This window comes from Choloepus didactylus, chromosome 7, assembly GCF_015220235.1.
Source record: "Choloepus didactylus isolate mChoDid1 chromosome 7, mChoDid1.pri, whole genome shotgun sequence".
NCBI lineage: Eukaryota > Metazoa > Chordata > Mammalia > Pilosa > Megalonychidae > Choloepus > Choloepus didactylus.
In genome coordinates this window covers 135244516-135262651 of record NC_051313.1, presented here as the reverse complement: position 1 = coordinate 135262651, position 18136 = coordinate 135244516, and the positions used below count along the sequence as shown (strand labels likewise).

Here is an 18136-nt window from a genome sequence, read left to right as displayed (position 1 = left end):
ATGTTCATAAACGGTGGTTTAAAGGCAAGTAACCCACAGAGTAGGGCCACAAACCTAAATAAGTGTTAGCGTGATACACTGGTACAGAGGGTTAACAACAGAATAGTATGGAAAAACTACCCATTACATATGTATTAGTTAGGGTTCTCTAGGGAAACAGAATCAATGAGAGGTATCTATGACCATAAAATTTATACAAGTGGCTCATGCAGCTGTGGGTATGCACAAGTCCAAATTCTGTAGGGCAGTCAGCAGACTGTCAACTCCAAGGAAGATGTCCGATGAACTCCCCAGGAAACGAACCAGCCATTTCGACAAACTCCTCAGGAAACACTTCGCTGGGCAGCCGAAGAAGTGAAGGGCTTCTATCTGTCTCACTTATAAGTCTTCAACTGATTAATTGGATTAAATCCAGCCAATTGCATTCTCTCATTGTGGAAGACACGCCCTTTGGTGAGTCATCAGTCACAGCTGCAGCCAATTGACTAATTTAATAAACCAGCCTGTTGGTTTATTAACCAGCCACAAACATCCTGGCAGCAATTGTTAGGCCTATGCTTGCCTGACCAGACAGATAGGTACTATCACCTGGCCAAGTTGACACATGAACCTAACCATCACAACATATTAATGACTATATTTAATAGGAATATCTTACCAACTTTACACTAATACTAGGGATAAATAATGAGCAGCTGATAAGAGCTCTGGGATATATTATATTATGATAATTGTTTAAAATTGAGAGTGATGATGATTGTACAACTAAGAGATGATAATGTAAAAAACTGACCATTTACCTAGGATAGAGTATATTATTAAGTCAACTTAGGAACTCACTACTTAATAAATCAAGCCATTGACTTGAAGCTTGCTCTTGTGAAACTTAGGTTTGTAAATGGGAAGCTGAGCCCTCCTATAATTATGCCTGAGAGGCACCTCCAGGGAACCCCTTTATTGCTCAGATGTGGCCTTTCTCTCTCCAAGCCCAAGTTGGCAAATAAATTCATTAACCTCCCCACCATGAGGGAAAGTGTCTCCCAGGGGAGTGAATCCCCCTGGTGACATGGGACATGATTCCCAGGAATGAGCCTGGCCCTGGCAGTGAGGGATTAAAAATGCCTCCTTGACCAAAAGGGGGGAAAAAAGAAAGGTAACAAGCTGAGGTCACAGTGGCTGAGAGATCCCAAATAGAGTTGAGAGGCTATCCTGGAGATTTCTCTCACGCAACTTCCAGCTAGACATCCCAAATGGCCACAGTAAGCCATGCCAATACGAAAAGTAGTCCCCAAATACCTAGGTCCCTACCTGAGATTCTATAAAAGAAGCACTCACTAAGTTTTATCTTTCAGAAACTTAAGTGTTTCTATGCCTGACAAGCCTAAAACCCAGGGGCAAGAGCCTCTTTAAGAACAACAATCACCTGCAGCCCCCTTCCCCATACTGTCAACACCCCCTTTCAATATCAACAAGTTAGGGTGCTCACTGCCTAGACACCCCTGATAATGGAGAAGGAGATTAAGTGAGAGGAAGGGTTAGCAACAAACAAGATAAGACTGAACAAAGGTCTATGAATACTGAAACTTTATATAATTATATATATACGTATATATACATATATATATATATACATATATTTGGATGCTGGGGTATTGGAATGGCTGGAAAGAGGTAATTAACATGGTGGGACTGTAGCCTATAGCATCCTTTGGGATTTGCTCTATAGCTGCTTGCTGAATTGTGCCTTAGAAGATCTTAACCTTTCTGTATATACCTTATATTGCATAATAAGGAAAGAACTGAAACTGTGGAATTGTAACCCATAACAATTCTTGAAATTACCTATAAGACTGTTTGTTGAGCTGTACATCAAGAGCTGTATGTATGTTGTATTTTACAATAACGGAAATGGCTGAAGTTGTGGAACTGTGACCCATGACATTCTTTGAGATTTGATTTCTAACTACTTGTGAAATCGTACTTTGAAAGTTATCACTGTTATATATATATATATATATATATATATATATATATATATATATATATATGTTAAAGTTCACAATAAAAAAAATTAGCAAATAAATAGCCCCCTTACTGGTCTCTGTCTAAAGCATCATCCTTTCCCTTCCATATGGACAACTAGTTCACCCAACCAGAAATAATCTTTCAAGTCCTACAGACTAGTTAGTGTGTTTGTCTGGCAAACATAGCTTCATCTTTTAAGACTCAAATAAAAATGCTGCCTTCTTGATGAAGCACTTACTCCTCAAGTCTCTGAAGTTGAGACTCCTTTCCTGCTCCCCTGAGCTGTGTTCCCTTAGTACTTTATTCATATCTTCATGATAGTACTTGTTAAATTATATTGTAGATTGGGGTATCGGGGGAGGGGGGTCAGGGTATGCTGGAGTTCTGTGTATGGGGTTTGTATTATTTTTGCAACTGTTCCTATAACTTTGAATTTATTTCAAAATTAAAATAAATAAATTATATTGTAATTATTTCTCTACACACCTGTCTTTGTAGTAAACACCTACTGAGTTGTCTGCCTAGAGGACCCTTTTAGAAGAGCCGCTCCCCAAATATTCTTCCACACATATCCCCAATCCTATGCTCACTACCAGCCACATAGTTACAGGAAAAACTCCTGTAGCCGTGTTTTTATATCATGATGCTGACACCCTACTCTCCTTGACTGAGAATCTGATCCAAGTAAGGTCAATTAGTCCCCTCAGTAGAAATCTGAAACTGAGAGAAAGATTGATTCAAATTTAAGGACATTTTTTTCTGCCATGTGAACTGGAGAAGCCTAGTCTACAGTGGAGAGAGAGAAGGATGATGAGAAGAACAAGATAAAGGAAGAACAGAGATTGCTGATTATATTCAATTCTCAGCTTCTGATTGTTGAGGAGGCCTTTCTGTATTCATCCCTTTGGTTTCCAGGAGACAGCCCTGTTACCTTTAAACAATTACTTTTTCCCCCCTTAAAGTAGCTTGACTGCATTTCTGTTTCTTAACTATGAGTCCTAATTTATATGCCCAGTGTATGATTCAAGGAAAAAGACTTTGCTTCGGTCATCTTTTTATATCCAGCACCTACCCTAATGACTAAAACATAGTAGACACAGAAATATTTGTAGAATGAATCGATGAATGCGTGAGTGAATATTTGGATGAATTTAATATGTAATCCATCCAAGAACTTTCATAGTTATAAAATCCTGGGTTGGGAAAGAGTCTTATCTCTTGGTAAGATCATACAGACAAACTATTTCAAGAGTTTAGAAAAAGAAGAAAGAAGAAGAGAAGGTAAGAGAGGGTTGAAAATAAAGAAGAGAGGAGAAATAAAAATGAAAAAAAAAAAAACAAGAACAATAGTGGAGGAGTATAGAATTTAAATGCAAAAGAAAGGCAAAAAATGGTCTGAAAAAAGAATAACAAAGAAAGCAATCTTGGGGTAAAATGTTTGTTGTGCTGCTCTGGCTCTGCTTTCCTAAGCCCAGCCAGCCCATTCCCCCTTCCTTCAACCTATGTCCACTTGCTGGAAGGGTCCAGTGAGAGGATCAACAGGGGAGCCCTGGTACCACATGACTAGTTCCTACCCCACACCAACACCGTACTTTCCAGTAGGTTTTCTGGTTGTACCCACCACGGTTACAGCACGGTGACTCAGCTTTCCGTGGCAGCCATAGATTTCAAGGCCTTAGTGAATCTAGAGAATGTGGCCTAGCGGAAAAAGCAAGGGCTTTAATTTGAGACTGATGGATTCAAATTGAGATAAGTCTCAAAACAATTTGATGGTCAGAGTGAAGGATAATAGACATAACATAACTCTCATTTTCACACTGATATTCATAGCAGCATTATTCACAATAGCTAAAATGTAGAAACCAACCAGATGTTCATCAACAGATGAATGGATAAACAAAATGCTGTATATGCATACAATGGAATATTATTCAGTCATAAAAAGGAATGGAGTTATGAGGCATGCAAAAACATGGATAAATCTTGAAGATACTGTGTTGAGTGAAACAAGCCAGACTCAAAAGGACAAATAATGTATGATATCACTGATGCAAAATAATTACAATATGTAAATGCATAAATACAGGTTATCAGAGGCCGGGGTTGAGGTAGGGATTGGGGAGTTAATGCTTAATTAGTACAGAGTTTTTGTTTGGGATAGTGGAAAAATTTTGGTAATGGGTGGTGGTGATGGTGGCTCAACATTGTGAATATAATTAACACCATTGGATTGTATATTTAAAAGTGGTTAAAATAGGTAATTTTATTTTGTAAATATGTTACCACAATAAAAATTTAAAAAGAAACAAATAGAATTGTACATCCCAAAGAGTGAACCCTAATGTATCAACAGTAGACTTCAGTTAATAATATAATAATATTGGTTCATCAATTTTAACAAATGTATCACACTGTTAATAATAGGAAAAACTGTTGTTTGAGGAGGGGAGGTGGGAACTCTGTACCTTCTGCATGATTTTTCTGGAAACCTACAATTGTTCTGAAAAACAAAACAAAACAAAAAAAATAACTCTCAAAAGATTGATTTTCCATAATGGTGCCAAGCCAAGGCCTTTCAATCAGGAAAGAATACTCTTTTTAACAAATGGTACTGGGACAAATGGATATGTGTGTATATACATATACATGCAAAAGAATGAAGGTGGACCCCTACCTCATACCATATGCAAAAATTAACTCAAAATGGATCAATGACCTAAATATGAGAGCTAAAATCACAGAACACTTGGAAGAAAACATAGGGGGAATCTTCACGACCTTGGATTTGACAAGATTCTAAGACATAACACCAAAAGCACAAGCAAGAGAAGAAAAAAATAGATAAATTTGGATTTATCAGAATTAAGAACTTTGTGCATCAAAGGACATTATCAAGAAAGTGAAAATACAACCTACAGAATGGGAGAAAATAGTTGCAAATCTTAAGGGTCTAGTACACAGAATATATTAAAAACTCTTACAACTCAACAACAAAAAGACAAAATTCCAAAAAGTAGGCAAAATATTTCAATAGTTATTTCTCCAAAAAAGATATATGAATGGCCAATAAGCATATGAAAAGATGCTCAATATAATTAGACATTAAGGAAAAGCAAACCTAAATCACAATAAGATACCACTTCACAAACAGAAGGATGACTAGAATAAACAAGATAGAAAAGTACAAGCGTTGATAAGAATTCAGGGAAATTGGAACCTTTGTTCATTACTGGTGGGAATGTAAAATGGTTTGGCTTCAGTGGAAAACAGGGTGGCTGTTACTCAAAAAGTTAAACATAGAACTAGCACATGACCTAGCAAATTTCACTCCTAGGTATGTACCCCAAAGAATTGAGAACTGGGATTCAAAAAAATACATGTACATGCCTGTTCATAGCAGCACTATTCACAATAGTCAAAGGGTAGAAACAACCTAAATGTCCACGAAGATATGACTGGATAAACAAATTATGGCTTATACGTATGATGGAATATTATTCAGCCATGAAAAGGAATGGAGTAGTGATAGATGGATTAACATCGAAAACATTAACGCTAAGTGAAAGAAGTCAGACACAAAAGGTTACATATTATGTGATTCCATTTACATAATATATTCAGAACAGGTAAATCCATAGGGACAGAAAGTAGATTTGTGGGCTGGGAGAAGAAGGAAATGAGGAGTAATGGATATGGAGTTTCTTTTGGGGGTGAGGGAAATGGTTTTGAATTAGTGAGAGATGGTGGTTGCACCACATTGTGAATGTGCTAAGTGCCACTGAATTGTTCATTTTAAAATGGCTAATTTTATGTTATTTAAATACACCTCAATTTTAAAAAGTTAAAAATAAAAAGGAGAAGGGAACTGGGATATGATGGTTGTTACATAGTAATAAATTTGGGATCTATATGAAAGTGATTTCTGTTTGTCAAATTTTCCTTTAATTTATTCCACTACTCAGTTAAAAATCAACACCCTTTTTGAATTATATGAGACAGAGTTAGTACATAAATAAAACATTTTGGGAAAAAAAGTCATTTCCCTTCTGTCTTTAATTGCTATTTACCTCTTTATTTCTCAGTTGATCACCACCACCGACTTTTCTCCCTGCACGTATCCCTTCCAGGAAATCTTGTCTAGGTTGGCACTTATCTTGGGACTGTGCTTAGATTCTACAAAGACATAAGGATCTTTAAGTTGGTGTTCTTGATTAAGTGCTCTTTTAGAGCTCCTCCCTCTGAATCGTTCTCTTTAGTCTCACCCTCACCTCCCACCCGCATTTGTTCTCCACCTGCAGCCATAGCCTTTTTCAAAAATCTGATCTTGTCTTTATCTAACATTTTAATGCCTCCCTATTGTCTATGGAATAAAGTGCATTTTTTAAAAACATGGCCTAGAAGACTCTACATGATCTGGCATATGGCCTCTACTTACTTCTCTAGCCTTGTCTCTCCATTCTTTCTCCTACCCTCCCTTTACCCCCCAGGGAATGGATCCTACAGCCATAAGAAACTTTAAATTCTTGCATTGCCATGCTCTTTTTCATTTTTGGTTTTCTCCCCATTCTGTTCCCCCTATTTGGAAAACTCACTCTCCCCGTTCTCTCCTATACCTAGTCAAATTACACTCTCTCTTCAGGTCTCAGCTTAAAAGTCACTTCCTCTAGGCTTCATGTACACTGCCCTCTGCATGTGCTTCTTCCAGTTCACTCATCTGTCCCCCAGTTCAGCTTAGTGATGGGAGTGATGTTGTCTTTCTTGTTAATTATTCTACTCCCAGCACCAGCAGTGTGTGCCACTAGCAGGCATTCAATAAATATTGGTGGAATGAATGAGTGCCTGAATTATGCTGCCTCGCCTTTCCCCTCTTCCTACATCATATAAACTTGTCCATTCAGTTATAATAACTTATTTGATGAGTTTACTTTCAATACCCACCTCCTGCCCAATATCAAAACCTGACACGTCTAGAAAATGTCCATTTTTTTTTCAGTCTGTGATTAGAAAGTCATCTGATAAAATTTAAAAAGATAATGGGTTAATATGGAGTCTCTTTAATAGGTATTTGCATTTTTGCTATAAACTGGTGGTGAAGTTAATTCCTGGTATTCTTTAAATTATAGCAGACAAATAGCTGTCTCTAAGCTATTGGATAGATATATATTGAATTGATAGGTAAATGAATTAATGAATAAATGGAGTGCCTTTTAATAGCTCACCTTGCCCAATCTCAGTAGGGGATTATGTCACTCCCAGCTCCTGCAGGTAGGTGATACAGTGATGTTTTCATGGATCCCTTCACAGTACTCTTACATTTTCTGTTGTTTCAATAGTTTTGCCTATTGCTTCGGCATTCTCCATGAGAACTCTCTTCTTTGAACTTACTTTACTTACCTGCTCCTCCCTAGACCCTGGGCCAAAGAACTGGGTCTCTCCTAAGTGACACTCTGGGCAAGCTCAGGGACCAATGCCAGGCGGTAATTGCTTTATTATTATTTTTTTTAATTTTTTCAATTCAGTTTTATTGAGATATATTCACATATCATACATTCATCCGTGGTGTACAGTCAACTGTTCACAGTACCAGCATCTTTTCATATGCTTATTGGCCATATAGTTGTGCAATCGTCACCCCAATCTATTTTTTGAACATTTTCCTTATACCAGAAAAAGTAATAATAAGAATAAAAAATAAAAGTAAAAAAGAACACCCAGATCATTCCCCCACCCTATTTTTCCTTTAGTTTTTATCTCCATTTTTCCACTCATCCATCCATACACTGGTTAAAGGGAGTGTGATCCACAAGGTTTCCATAATCACACTCTCACCAGGGGGTAATTGCTTTTGCCCTCACTGGGGACCTTGACAGGTGGCAGGTATCAACAATGCTGGCAAAAGAGACTTGTTCTATCTTGTGCAACTGAATATAGCCTTATCGAGGCCAATCTAAAATCCTAGCGACCTGATTTGTCTACATTTTTATTCTACATTATTTAAAAGAATGGAGGGGATTATTTTGGAAATTAAAACGACTAGCAGGAGATTCCCAGAGCTCAAATCTTTACGTGAATATCAAATGCTAAGTGATCTTATTGTTAAGACAAAAGAGGAGGGAGGCGGGGGATGAAAGTTAGTGGTGCCCTTTCTTGAACCTCATTGGGCAGATCAAAGATTTTAAAACAGCCTTCTGAAGTTGTCCAGGGCCAGAACTCCAAAGACCACATTCGCTGTCTATTTCCTAAGTGGATTGCGCATCTGGGGAGGCGTGTGCGTGTGTGCGCGCTGGAGGAGGAAGGCACCAGAGGGGGGCGCGGCTCTCCGGAATCAACAGCTGGGGGGAGAGGCTTCGCCGCGCCCGGGAACGCGGAGAGGAGGGGGCTGAGGCTGGGCTTCTCTGGAGGGCGCGGGGCAGGACAGACGGAGGAGGCTGGGGAGGCAGGGCGACTCGGGCTGGGGGTGGAGGAGGGGGCTGCGACGCCCGGAGGGGCTGGTCGCTAGGACACCCGAATGCCTCTGACAACCTGAAGCTGCTGCTCCGGGAAGCTGACAGCGGAACCCGAGCGGGGTTCACGCCCCGGCCCGCGCCCCTGGGAACCCTAGGGGGTCCCCCAGCTCTTACCAGGACCTCAGATGCCAGGTAAGGAGGGGCCCTGGCTGCCCCCTCGCATTCGCGCGGCCCGTGTCAGCCGCACCAGGTGCCGCCTCGGCCTCCCCCAGGCCCCTTTCCGGGTTCCGCTCGGCGCCGGGCTGACCCCACGGCGTTGGCCTACAGGGGCTCCGACACTCCGCGGTCGGGGTTTCGACTCGGCATCCCGGGGGACACCCGCCTCCTCTCATTTTCTTCGCATCCCTGGGGCCTCTTGCAGAAGCAGAAGGTCCTGCACTCTCTCCAGGTGTGTGGTGCTAACCCAGTCGCGCCGTTTCCCCCCTGCGGAATCTGTAATAATTTCCAGGCTGAAATATCACACACAACTCCTCCCCTTCCAGGACATACCTTTCTTTCTTTCTGTTTTTTTCTCCTTCCGTTGATATCAGAACTTTGGGGGAGAATATTGGCTCCTGGCCAAGGTAAATGTACCATTTTATCTTTTGTATCTGCATGAAACAATAGCTTGGGATTCTTTGTTTTTTTTTTCCCCCTCCTTAAAATTAAATACTGTAGTAAGTTTACAAGGTATTCTAGGAGACTGTGGTGCTAGAACTTTGTCACAGCCTAAAGTAGTAGCTCTAACCCAGGCGCTGGGGAACAAATCCCAGGTGGCGTCACTAGGATCCTGATCCGGAAGATCTGAGGGTTGGTGGTGCAGGCTTGTCTTTGCTGAAAAGATGATAGGGACGCGCCCTCTTGATGTATCTAAGGTCCCCATGGGGAGGGGGCACCCAACTGTTGGTAAACGGCACCTGGAAATGGAAGTGTGGGGAGAGAATAAAAAAGGAGTTAAAGGAAGTTCCAATCCTCTAATCCGCCTCCCCTCAAAATGATGGATTTGTTGCGGGATTATTGGTTCTGAGACTGCAACTTGGGGAAGAGAGGGTTGACTTCCAGTTGGAACTCAGATACAGGATGAGGCGAAAGGCTTCTAAGAGCCCTGGTTAGGGTTAGCTTTTAAACAATCAGTTTTTAAAATGTAAGAATTCCTTCACAAAGACATTGGTTATTAGGAAGGGCTGCGGCCTACACCCATGGAAACCAGAAAATCTCCCTTCCTGGCGCTCCTTGACTGACTCTCCATCGATGACGTAATGCAGACCATTGGCATTTTTACGTGTTGCTTGCTTTTAGGCTAAAAACCCAACTGGACTGTTATCTCTGGGAACCAGGAGTAACCATCATATTCATTAATTTAGGTCCCCTTTACACTTCTCGCTTGAACCAAGCTCCTGTACCCTGAATAGACGAGGTTATAAATGTAAATAACCCCACTGAATTGTATGCTTGAAGGAGGTTAAGATGGGAAATGTATATGTTACCACAATAAAAATAAACTTAGAAAGTGGGTGCCCATAATTTATATTGTGTTTGAATTTGCCCAAATACTGAATGTTTTTCCACTTTGCATACAGTCCATCAGCTGTTTTTCATATAGATCCATATGTGTACCTTAGCCATACTACGTACCTAACAAACTATCATAGAGTCACTAGCAGGGAAATAATTACTTTTATTTGTCTGTATTTGGAGAATTGAGGTGAAGAATTAATTTAAAAAAAAATCATGAAGTAGGTATACTATTAAATCATACATTTCTTTCTATGAAATGAGAAGGCTGTTATAAAATAGAGACGATATACAAGGACATTAAGGACAAGGAGGAGGCTGCCTGTAAAGCATTTTAAACTTTAAAGAGTCACTATATAGTTGTTGAACCAACCTGATTGTTTTCCTGGCAAACTGTTTCTCCTTTCTAAAATTAACTTTCCCCCAAGAAAAATAGTGCAGATGCACATTTAGTCAATCCAATCCAGAAAATTCTGTGTTTAAATTTTAAAAGTGACCTTAATTTACCCTATAGATAGAGTCTTTTTAGCCTATGCCACAAATTATGCAGAAATACTCATTGTTTGCTCACCTTTGCAAAGCATTGGCCTAATGAGGGGAGTTATGGACAGAGCACAGAAGTTCTTTATGAATTGCATTGGTTTAGGCAAAACTATTAGCATTATTTTTCTAAGGTTTTTGTGAATGTGTGTGTGTACTGTCTGTGACTTACATAATTATGTATATTTATGTAACACATGTTTTTAATAGGAGCAAAAACCCACAATATTTTTCTTTGTGACAAAACATTGTAAGCATTAGGTTTTGATTACTTTTTCGTGGAAATTTTAATATGACAAAACTGAAAGCTTCAAGGAAATAATAATTCCATAAAGATCTGTTAGGAACTAGAAGTCTTTTTTAATAAAAAATGTTCGAAGCCCTTAGTTTGTATGCTTAACCCATGTGGAGCAGTGCTTTGTGAGTGAGCATGGGCAGTAGATCCATTTCTGGCAGCCTCAGACAGTGGATGATTAGACCCTGCCACTCTTCTCCAGACCTTTAATTTGGTCTGTAACTTGATGCTTCATTGACCCCATACTCTCCCTGCCCTGCCAGCTCACAAAGGAATTGCTGGCACTCTGGATTGAAATTTTTTCCCCTCCCATCAATTAGAACATCTTTGTATAGATCGCAGAATGCTGTTGCATTTTTAGCTCAGTATTCTAAGAAATACCTTTGGTCATGAATCGAGTAGTCTTAGTGTAGCTTAGATCACAAATTGCTTTATATCATTCTGCCAATGTTAATTTCCCACTGATTCAACTATGTAGAAGTAATAGAATCGTAAGGGTATTAAAATTGGAAGGCACTTTAGAAGTCATCTAGATTCTAATCATTTCCTTCTACAGATGAATGTTGAAGTCCTCATAGCCATAATCTAAACTTTGAAAATAGACATTCAATTTTATGTTCTTTCCAGTTCTTGTGGTAATGAGAATTTTGTTCATTTGAAATGAATTTATATATGAGTTCAATAATGTAGCAATGGCAGCAAAGTAGGTTGCAAATCTCAGCTAAATTTCCAGTAAAACTCAGAGTGTGACGATAAAAGCAACTGTACATTTATTAAGGCAGTGAATAATTCTACACTACCATCTAGGTTTTCCATTACATTGTGTGGGAACTGCTTCAACTAGCTGACAAGAAAAGGGGCACACTAAGACAGATGAGTATAAAGGGAGAGAGGAGTGAAGTAGAGCTTGTGAAGGGTATTACTAAATAAGCAAATCATTCAGCAATGGCTAGCATTCAGACCCCACTCCAAAGATTTTAATCTGAAATACTGGAAACAAGCTTTGGAGGTTCTAGCCCTCAAAGTTCTGCAATTTAGACTTGCCTTTTGGAAGCCCCAATTCTTGATGCTCCTATCTTTCAAGATCTTCTTTCTTGAATATCTACTATCTACTAGATACTATATCTAGGTGCTAAGAGGATTGAATCCTGTCTTAAGAAACCATATAAAATCTAGAGAAGTACTTTTGCTAGTACAACTTGCTACCATTTATCGACATAATTTCTATACATTAAGGAAATATCTTCACAGCTCTAGCAGGTAGCTATTATTATCTCCTTTGTATAGATCTCTGATTCAGAGAAGTTCAGCACCCTGACCAAGGTGACATAACACTTTGAACATTCCACACTGCTTCCTTAAGTAGTGCAAGCTATTTAATCTGTATCTGACAATTTCCTAATTCTGAAAAGACTTATAAGTTTTTATATTTCTGTTTAGATATGTTTGGTGTGTTTAGCTCAACATTCTTTATCACCACTTTTAATGGTAAAGTCAACCACTACATTTAAAATATGTTCCAAAGTCGAATTAATCCTTAACAATCAAATCTTTAAAAATAAATTTTTTTTCTAGTTTCATGAAATGTTGTGGTTTACAAGATAACTAAGAAATGGCTAATTTGCCACACCTTTCCATTGTTTTCTACAAGGGAGTCCCGACTGCATAGTACCATTTCCTTCATGGCTTTCTGGAAATTGTATCCTCTAGTGTAGTCCTTCCAGAGCAGTTAGAAAATGCATGCTCCTTTATTAGAATTTACTTTCTTTTATTTCTCCTTTATATTACAGTTAGGATGTTAGGTGTTTTTGTCTAGAAATTATATATGTAATCCAGTTATATTCTTCTATGAATTTCATTTTAGGATAGTAAAGGATGACTTATAGAATATTTGTTATAAAAATGAACATTGAGCCCAAGAGGGTTGAGAATTGTTGATCAATAAAAGATGTTTCTTACTGAATCTGAGACAAATATAGCTATTTAGCAGTAAAAGTACTACCTTTAGTTTCATGAATTAATATTTAATCTGCTTCTTTCGGCTTTTGTCATTTAAACTGCTTGATTAACATTGTCTTCTTACTTAAAAAAACAGTTGCCTCATTAAAGTTGAATCTTGCAGCTAGAAGCTTGCCCAGGAGAGCGTCATTTTTATTTTTTTTTTTATTTATTTTAACTAATTTTATTTAAAAATTTCTAAAATTTGCAAATACTCTATACCAAGCAACAACTCCTCCTTCTGTCCTTCCCCCTTCCCCAGGCAATCTCTACTTTCTGTCTATGAATTTACTGTTTCTACATATTTTGAATAAATGAAATCATACAGTATTTGTTCTTATGTGCCTTGCTTATTTTACTCAGTATAATGTTTTTGAGGTTCAATCATGTCATAGCATGTCTCAGAATTTCATTCCTTCTTAAAGGAATACTATTCCATTGTATGTATATACCACATTCTGTTTATCCGTTCACTGTTGATGGACACTTGGGTTGTTTCCACCTTTTGACTGTTGTGAATAATGCTGTTATGAACATTGATGTACAGGTATCTGAGTCCCTGTGTTCAGTTTCTTTGGGTGAATACCGAAGAATGGAATTGCTGGGTCATATGGTATTTCTATATTTAACTGTTAGAGGAAACACCATACTGCTTTCCGCAGTAACTGCACTATTTTACACTCCACCAGTAATGTATGAGGGTTCCAATTTCTCTACATCCTCTCCAACAATTGTTGTTTTCCACTTTTTGAATATAGCTATCTTAGTGGGTATTTCACTGTGGTTTTGATACGAATTTCCCCAATGGCTAATAATGTTGAACGTCTTTTCATGTGCTTATTGGCCATTTGTATATCCTCTTTGGAGAAATGTCTATCCCAGTCCTGTGCCCATTTTTTTTAATACGCCATTTTAAAAACTCATATTTTCAGGGAGTTAATGACAAGCTAGAATTTGTCCACTGAAAGATGACCGGGACAGTGAAATTTATACAAACTACCTTAGATGAAAGAATTGAAGAATTCAATTAAATATTTATTGAACAAATGCAGAAAAATGAACAGGGAGTATGTTAACCTGAAGATACAGTAAACAAGTACAAATGTTCAGAGAGCTGTCACTCAAAAAATGAAAGACTGGTTGTTCAGCATTTCTCTAAAAGGCAGAACTTGGACTGAGGGATAAATACAAGCAACTAACAGGCTACAAGTAGAGTTGTACCAAGTGCATCACTTATCTTAATAGCTTCTCTTCCAATATCATGCAGTCCAGTTTTCCTTTCTTCTGAAAGGAGTTATTATAACTTAACATTTCTTGTGAATGTCTCTGTTGCAGCCCATGAGGGCCATGCCAGTCCAGAGGCCAAAGACAATGAGCATTTTTTGATACATGAACTTTTATTCAGGGCTTATTACATGATGAGAAGTTGTGGAGAGATCATGACAGCTCTCTCATGCCGGGCAGGCATTGCATTCACAGGGAAGGTGACCACGCAATGCAAAGAGGACAGTAAGCCATTTATAAGGGTTTAAGACAGAGATTCCTAAGGGTGGGGAGAGCATAGACGTGGGAACAGGTCGCTCTGACCTGAGGGTTGGTGCAGGAAGGACTAGAATAACACTTGAACAATTACATTTTGCTCTTTTTGTGAGACGAAGATCCTTTCACCTCCTGCCTGCTTCCCATAAAGTTACATTTTAAGGTCAATTTACCCTTTTTCTTGTCACTGGCTTACAAAGACAATAGGTTAAACATTAGCTGCCTAGGTCATGTAGACTGCTGTGCCCCAAGATCTGCAGGCCTGTTTTGCTCAGACCACAGGCTGCCACAGTCTTAAATAAGCTGCATTTTCATGGCAAGCCCTCCACTGCCAGCAATGGATGCACTCACAGCGTCAGCAAATGTCTCAAGTTAAGAGACTTTTTTTTGTTTTTTTGTTTTAATTCACTTTTATTGAGATATATTCACATACCATACAATCATCCATGGTGTCCAGTCACCTGTTCGCAGTACCATCATATAGTTATGCATTCATCACCCTAATCTATTTTGGAACATTTTCCTTACACCAGAAAGAATCAGAATAAGAATAAAAAATACAAGTAAAAAAGACACTCGAACCATCCCCCCCCATCCCACTCTATTTTTTATTTAGTTTTTTTGTCCCCAATTTTCTACTCATCCATCCATACACTGGATAAAGGGAGTGTGATCCACAAGGTTTTCACAATCACACTGTCAGCCCTTGTAAGGTACATTGTTATAACAATTGTCTTCAAGAGTCAAAGCTACTGGGTTGGAGTTTGATAGTTTCAGGTATTTACTTCTAACTATTCCAATACATTAAAACCTAAAAAGTGTTATCTATATAGTGCATAAGAATGTCCACCAGAGTGACCTCTTGGCTCCATTTGAAATCTCTCAGCCACGGAAGCTTTATTTCCAAGAAACTGGTTTTTAAAGGAAATGGCCTTTTGTTCCTCAGCTATATTTTAGTATCCTCAGGAGGTGAAATGAAAAAGAGAGCATATTCTCCAAAGAGGGTGAGTCTGAATCCCCAGCAGTTGTGATATTGCCTTCTGGGGACAGTCATCCTCAATCCCCAAATGAATCAAACCACTAACAACTAAGGTACCAGTGGGAATGTGCTGGGGGTGGGGGTGAGGGTGGGGAGTGCAGGGAAAACACAGCTGACAGCTTCTGCTCTACACTAAACAGGAGAGCTATGTTTATGAGTCACTAGGAAAAATAACCTGGCCACATAGTACTGATGGATTCCATCCAAATTCATGAATATTACAAAATGAGAATTGTTTCAACAACTACTCAGCATAATGTTTAAGGACAAAATACATATAATATACTTTATATTATAGATGTATTTTATCACATACTCAGTAAGGAATGCCGAGGTGCTTAATCCATTCAATAAGTTGAAAATAAAAATTTTATATTTCTTTATTTGTCAGTATACAGGATTCTGAAGGTGGATCTCGAACTCTGTATGACAAATCAGTTTGCAAGGAAAGCCATGTAATTGGTCAATCTGGCTAACTGCTGCTCATTGGGGATTGGTGGGACTGGGGCAGGCTCTAATAGGGGAATAAACCTGTTAAAGGAAACATCCAGGGACCCTGCAACCGACTTTTTGGACATAACCATTCTTGCAGTGGAGTCAGCTTGCCATCTTTGTTCTAAAATATCTTTCACAGCCTCTTCTACAGGAAGCCCAGCAAAGGCTGTGAAGTCATCGGCAATGATGGAGGTATAGTCTTGAGAAACCAGGGTGAAGGCTCGTCTCCTTGTTGCATCTCTTGTTCCATGATTGGCTGGACCCTCTCGGACCACTGGTGGGCATTGATTGTTGTGTAGATCTCAGGGAAGTCTCTCTGCTAGATTCTCTGTCCTACTGACCAAATTCCCCCAAGTTCAGAATTGGCAGATTTTATAGCAGGTGGTATTCTTTTCCAAAGATATCTTACATTATTCATGTCATTGTGGAGCAGATACAGAGCTAGAAACTGACCGTACACTGGGTGTATAGCAATTCCTCCAGGAACCTCGAGCTCCTGATTCTTGCATTGATCCAGCAACTTCTCAAAACTGAAGGCACTTTCCCCCATCACCGCCACTGGCATCTTCCCCACCAGTCCCACCGCACCGCACCTTCCTGAAACCCAGACCCCAGACTGTCTGTGCCCATTTTAAAATTAGGCTGCTTCTCTTTCTGTTGTTGAATTGTAAGGGTTCTTTATATATTCTGGATATTAAGGCCTTATCAGGTATATGATTTACAACTATTTTCTCCCATTTTGTAGGATGTCTTTTTTTAAAAAATTCAGTTTTATTGAAATATATTCACATACCATACAGTCATCCATGGTGTACAATCAGCTGTTCACAGTACCATCATATAGTTGTGCATTCATCACCCCAATCTATTTTTGAACATTTTCCTTACAGAAAGAATCAGAATCAGAATAAAAAGTAAAAATAAAAAAGAACGCCCAAATCACCCCCCCATCCCACCCTGTTTTTCATTCAGTGTTTGTCCCCATTTTTCTACTCAACCATCCTTACACTGGATAAAGGGAATGCGATCCACAAGGTTTTCACCATCACACTGTCACCCCTTGTAAGCTACATTGTCATACAATCGTCTTCAAGAGTCAAGGCTACTGGGTTGGAGTTTGGTAGTTTCAGGTATTTACTTCTAGCTATTCCAATACGTTAAAACCTAAAAAGTGTTATCTATGTTGTGTGTAAGAATCTCCACCAGAGTGACCTCTGGACTCCATTTGAAATCTTTCAGCCACTGAAGCTTTATTTCGTTTCATTTCATGTCCCCCTTTTGGTCAAGATGTTCTCAATCCCATGATGCCAGGTCCAGATTCATCCCTGCGAGTCATGTCTTGCATTGCCAGGGAGATTTACACCCCTGGGAGTCAGATCCCACGTGGTGGGGAGGGCAGTGAGTTCACCCACCAAGTTGGCTTAGCGAGACAAAGAGGGGCACATCTGAGCAATAAAGAGGCACTCGGCGAGACTCATAGGCACAATTATAAGCCGGTTTAACCTCTCCTTTGCAGTAACAAACTTCATAGGGGCAAGCCCCAAGACAGAGGACTCAGCATGTCAAGCCGTCAGTCCCCAATGTTTGTGAGAACATCAGCAACAATGTAGGATGTTTTTTCACTTTCTCAATAATATCCTTTAATGCACAAAAGGTTTTAATTTTGAAATCTAGTTTATCTCATTTTTTTTTGTTGCTTTTTTTGCTTTTGGTGTCATATCTAAGAAGCCATTGCCAAATCCAAGATCATGAAAATTTGACCCAATGTTATCATCTAAGAGTTTTATGGTTTTGTCTCTTATATTTAAGTCCTTGACACATTTGGAGTTAATTTTTGTATATGGTGTGAGATAGGGGTCTAACTAAATTTCTTTGCATGTGAATATCCACTTTTCGCAGCATCAGTTGTTGAAGAGATTATTCTCTCTCCGTTGAATTGTCTTGCCACCCTTGTCGAAAATCAATTGGCTGTAAATGTGAGTCTGTTTCTGGAGTTACAATTCTATTCCATTGATTTGAATGTCTGTCCTTATCCTAGTTCCACACTGTTTTTATTACTGTAGTTATGTAGTAAATTTTGAAATCAGTGAGTGTAAGTTTTCCAACTTTTTCCTTTTTTGAAATTGGGGCCCTTTGTAATTCTATATGAATTTGAGGATCAGCTTTTCCATTTTTGCATAAAAGGCTGCACGAATTTTGATAGGT

The 18136-nt window shown here is 39.0% G+C and overlaps 1 protein-coding gene and 1 pseudogene across 1 annotated transcript in view; one reads left to right on the top strand and one right to left on the bottom strand.

Annotated features, from left to right (window-relative positions):
* Window positions 1-8527: 8527 nt before the first annotated feature.
* RNF144B (ring finger protein 144B) overlaps window positions 8528-18136 on the top strand; it is a 191432-nt gene continuing 181823 nt past the window's right edge. Inside the window, exon 1 of the mRNA XM_037842617.1 lies at window positions 8528-8663. The gene's annotated coding sequence lies outside the window, so the exon portion shown is untranslated. The remainder of the gene's footprint in view (window positions 8664-18136) is intronic.
* On the bottom strand, window positions 15871-16496 carry LOC119539251 (annotated as a pseudogene).